Source organism: Nicotiana tabacum, chromosome 19, assembly GCF_000715075.1.
Source record: "Nicotiana tabacum cultivar K326 chromosome 19, ASM71507v2, whole genome shotgun sequence".
Classification (NCBI taxonomy): domain Eukaryota; kingdom Viridiplantae; phylum Streptophyta; class Magnoliopsida; order Solanales; family Solanaceae; genus Nicotiana; species Nicotiana tabacum.
The window spans coordinates 9,716,690-9,721,714 of NC_134098.1; the positions used below are offsets into that span (position 1 = coordinate 9,716,690).

General features: G+C 34.2%; 1 long non-coding RNA gene across 1 annotated transcript; it reads right to left on the bottom strand.

The window, feature by feature from the left end:
• Positions 1-396: 396 nt before the first annotated feature.
• LOC107798465 (uncharacterized) lies at positions 397-2,489 on the bottom strand. Its single transcript, XR_001650894.2, has 4 exons — positions 2,192-2,489; positions 898-994; positions 736-783; positions 397-654 (listed from the first exon to the last, which is right to left on the bottom strand). It is a non-coding gene; the product is annotated as an uncharacterized LOC107798465 (long non-coding RNA).
• Between the last annotated feature and the right edge of the window lie 2,536 nt (positions 2,490-5,025).

Here is a 5,025-nt window from a genome sequence, read left to right on the forward strand (position 1 = left end):
GTCCTACCACTACAAGAAATATGACATATGATGACATTTTATAACTGTCGGCGCAAGTCACATAAGTGTCACAAAATCACTTACCGATATTTATTTTACATTTAAATGAAATATCGAAAATTTCAATGTCGTTTTTCTTTTCCGATATTTAAATTAATATCGTCAAAAATTTTGTGACACTTAGTTATGGCATTATAAAATGTCAATAATTTGAGTTCTTAACCTATCGTGTTTGCGACATATATATATATATATATATATATATATATATATATATATATATATATATATATATATATATATATATATATATATATATATATATATATATGTCGTGAATTTATTTCATAGTTTTTGACTTTTAATATGAATGTGAAAACAATTACTAGTCATGGCTAAATATTAAAAGAAAATAATTAATTAACAATAATGTATTCTAAGTAACATCAATGCTCATTCCAATACTTTAATTCCCAGTACAGTATAAACAATTTGAATCAAACACATATTTACACATTCAATTACAAAAACTTTCCCTTGAAAGTCCCAAAACAATCATCGTCGGTCATAGTTTTAGATTTAGTGTACATGTTTTTCTCATGTCCAGGATTCCTCTGAATTAGTTGCTCTCACATTACTCTCTTCTTCTAAGAACTGAAATTGAAAAAGAAAAGAACCATTACTAAACTGATTTAGTAAAACTACTGAGTAGCAAAAAGAACAATGCGATTCTACCTCATATAATATCTTAAAGAAATACAGGGGTCATGCGACTACTACTATCTGCAAGAAAACATAAACCCACATTCAATAGTAGAAGCTTAAGAGAACTAAATCAATTTGGCATCATTAGCTTATGGAAAATATCATTCCACTAATAGAGATGGAGTTACATACAACTGTAGGAAGTGTTTCACAAATGATGTACCCTTCTCAACCAGCCGTTAGGTGAATATCTTTTGCAATCTTTTCCTAATTGCCATATTTTATTGTCCTGAGAATGGTGGATAATACTTTCTATAAGCAAAATCAAAGAGAAATAACATAAAAATATTATTCTCCAGTGTTAAGATATCATATGTAGAAAGAAACGATATCAAGATCACCTTGACAAAATAGAATTTTTAATCAACTTGAAGCAAATAATAATAATTTTGCAGAAAGCTCAAGATTTTTGAACCCAAAACTCGTAACAGTGCAGAAAAGGAACTAGCAATCTCTAGTATCATTGTACAGGCTTACTAATTCCTTCTCTACTCTTGAATTCAACAGAATGATTGATCAATTTCAGTCCTAACATCAATGTCAATGTTCCTTATCCAACATAAATTGTCAATAAAGCTGATATTCACAAGATACCCTACACCATCCACAATCTAAATTATCAAACACATAATCATAATGGTCATTTACCTTCCCTTCATAAACAAGTATCTACAAGCTTCTTTTCCAGTCAACCATCACAGACTAGATTCTTTTCCAATCTAATTTATCGTGTTGTTTGGATTAGAGTCGCCATCAAGCACAACCACAATAATTCTAACACAAGACAAGTTACTATATAATATTCGTATGTAGGAACCAACATCACATGATTCAGCAGCGAAAAAGGTTCAACACGTTAAAAAAGTTTTAACATGTCAAAAATACCAAGATCAAGATTAAACTAGTAATCCATATCTTATCAGACATTTCAAATCAATTTAATATTTAGTTGTTTTCTCTTTTATAGGAAAACAATACAGAGTGCCATTTCATTGGCTCAATATAGAATAGTTTGTCAGTAACAAATAATCAAATAAACTATCTAGTTGAAGCAAAGATATTCCTATAATTTACTTCATTACCTTTTTGCGTCGTTTGATGAATGTCGTATGTACTAGTAAATGGATTCAAGGTTCTATAGTAGTAAGAATAATTGAACAGCAAGATAATGTTAATAATCTCATCACTACCAGTACAAAATCAGTTCAACATGAAAAGATGAATCAAAGGAAGTAAAAACTTTAACCTCATGTTAATAACACAAAGCTAGTCCATTAAATTTTATTTAATCCTCTAAGGCATTTGCTCAAACAATTGATATGAATAGAATACGACGGAAATAAAAGAAAAGGTAGCAAAACCTTTAAATGCAGTTAACCAAAAATTCAATCCAGTGAACAACAGATTAGAACAAAAAAATACTTACCAAAATCTTAATATCTTCGACCAGATATTTGAGAATTACAGAGAATAGATTAAATATGCCAGTCGATTATGTATAAAAGGCGGCCTAAATTTTGGTGACCTTCTGTCATGTTTAGAATTCTAGGACAATCTAACACCCATGTAGTTTTCCCTTTCAATTCTCTGCACCACATGGCGAGCTCCGCGGTTTAGTGAACATAAAACGGGGGACGCCTAATTGGGGTTGAGGAAAGGGGAGAGATTGGTAGGGTTCTTAGAGAAGACAACCTTCGTAATAGTGTTTAGTTCTAGATTAAACATTACTTATAAAGAATGTCACTAAATATCGACTAATATTGTGACGCTTAATCACTACAAAAGTCTCAATAGTTTTGTCATTTATTATTAAATGTCGCTTATTTATGTCATTTCTTAAAAAATCTCAAAAGAATTAGTTTTTTTGCAACATTTATTATATATGTCGCTAAATAAATGTCGTCGTAGCTATGATTTCTTATAGTCCCCAAAATTCATATGCTACTATGCCACTCCCACTTCGGTCAAACCATCTCTTTTAAGCAACTTCTCGACCTCCGCTTTTCATACTTGGTCTGCTAGTAATTCATCCTCCACGAGACACCTCCCACCATGTCCTTCCTCATACTTTGCTGCCCAAATGTTGCCTCAAATCAAATCCATATGCACTGGAACTAGTGAATTGCTACCAACTCTAAACCTCCTAGAAGATCATCTTTCTCGAGCCATCAACATTAGAAATATAAATTCAATTCTGAACCGCTACACACTGCTATCTATGACAATCGCCCCTCAGGCACCATTTCACAATACCTGCCCCGAAGGCAAAATCAAGGAAGATCATAACACTGGTGAACCATAATGCGTTCAAACAAGGATGACAACACCGCATCACAATGAAAATTCCACCACGTTCAAAGATACTAAGACTCGTTACTCCATCAACTAAAACCTAAACATCCATAGTCTGATTTGCCTTTCCTTTGGTGGAATTAAATGCTGAACCTCTAAATCATGCACTGAGAACTCCTTCTTTCGAGTTATTCACTGATGCCTATCCATAATTAAACACTCTACCATTACACAAACACGGTGCAATAATATTCATGTACATCATAACAACCTGTGCAAAGCCTCAAAACCGTAGGAAATAGAAATACTGAGCCGAAATGATAGAACATCCTTCCGCAAGGTGACAATAATAGCCCGCCCGAACACGCAAGGAAAACCATCCTACAGCACGTCTGCAGTACCAATAAAACTCCTCGATGCCCAATTGACAACAAGCACCCCACGCCGCGTGAGATTGAGTAGGAAGGAAATAAAGGCATAAGCCTCGATGGAATCAAACCGTACGATGAGAAAATCAAGAAGGGAAGTACTCCTAACAACCCTATAGCCTCTCGAAGATAAGTACAGATATCTCCGTACCAATCCGCAAGACTCTACTAGACTTTCTCATGACTCATGAGACCTAAGTGAACCTAACGCTCTGATATCAAGCTATCACGACCCAAAATCCACTATAGGTCGTGATGGCGCCTAACGCCGCCGTAAAAAAGCCAATAGTGATTTACCAATTTAATTACTCATTTTAGTATTTTGAAATCATAATTTTCCTTAATTAAATAGTATAAAATAGAATCTATAGGGTAAATGATAATATTTACATGAATTACAATAATGAACAACCCGAAAGAAGCCCCAAAATCCAAAGTCACAAGTGCATGAGTATTTTATAAGAAGTACAACAACAATACAACATCTGTCCAGAATGTAAATAAGACAGGATAAAATAAATAGTACGATGGAGACTCGGTGGACTACGATGCGCAGCCTGGATTGCAGCTCACACAAAGTCTCCTTAATTGATGCGCCTATGTGCCAAGATGATCACCAAATAAACCTGTCAGATCCTGCACATTTATTGTAGAAGTGCAGCATGGGTACGTAAATCAATGCGTACCCAGTAAGTATCTAGCCTAACCCCGGAGAAGTAGTATTGAGGGGTTGACGTTGACACTTACTATAGGTCCAAATAAATAACATGATAATTCATAACAGATATGAAGTGCACAACAATAGTGGAGTAAATATGTAATTTCATAATTTTCTAATTATTTCTTTTAAAGTATAAATTTCTCGATCTTTCCATCTACCTTAATAGCTTAAAAAATGCCAAGTGTCACTACCAAATAAATAAGGAATACCATTAAATGTTGGGTATCAGTGGAAGGTTTATCTCGTGAATATTCGGACTGCTAGCAATATAACGCACTATTCTGCCGAGGTCGTTCGGCCTGATCCAGAATAATGTGTACACTTCTGAGGGTCGTGCGGCACGAACTATAGATGCATATATATACTACTGAGGCGTTCGGCCCGCTTCACAATAAAGGAAGGAAGTCACTGAATTACGAGACACATGTTTACAATACACTACATGAGCATAGAACGAATATAATCTTTACCGTTTCTCAAATAACTCGCCCACAACTCAAAGTGTTAAGGCTCAACCTAGTATACATATATTTATTTCTAAATCAAATTTAGTTATAACTTTAATTAATTAAGCCAGCAAAACGAGTTCAAATAATTCAATTATTACATAATGAAGTCCTAAGTCTACCCGAACATAAACATGCTTTAGCTACGTATAGACTCTCATCACCTCGTGATTGCGTAGCACCCACAACTAGTTGCACATAACAATGAATATCACCTAGGGTAGTTTTCCACTCACAAGGTTAAACATGAGACTTACGTCCGAAGTTCCAAAACCGACTACAACGCCTCTCTAACTCTTCAATTCAAGCCAAA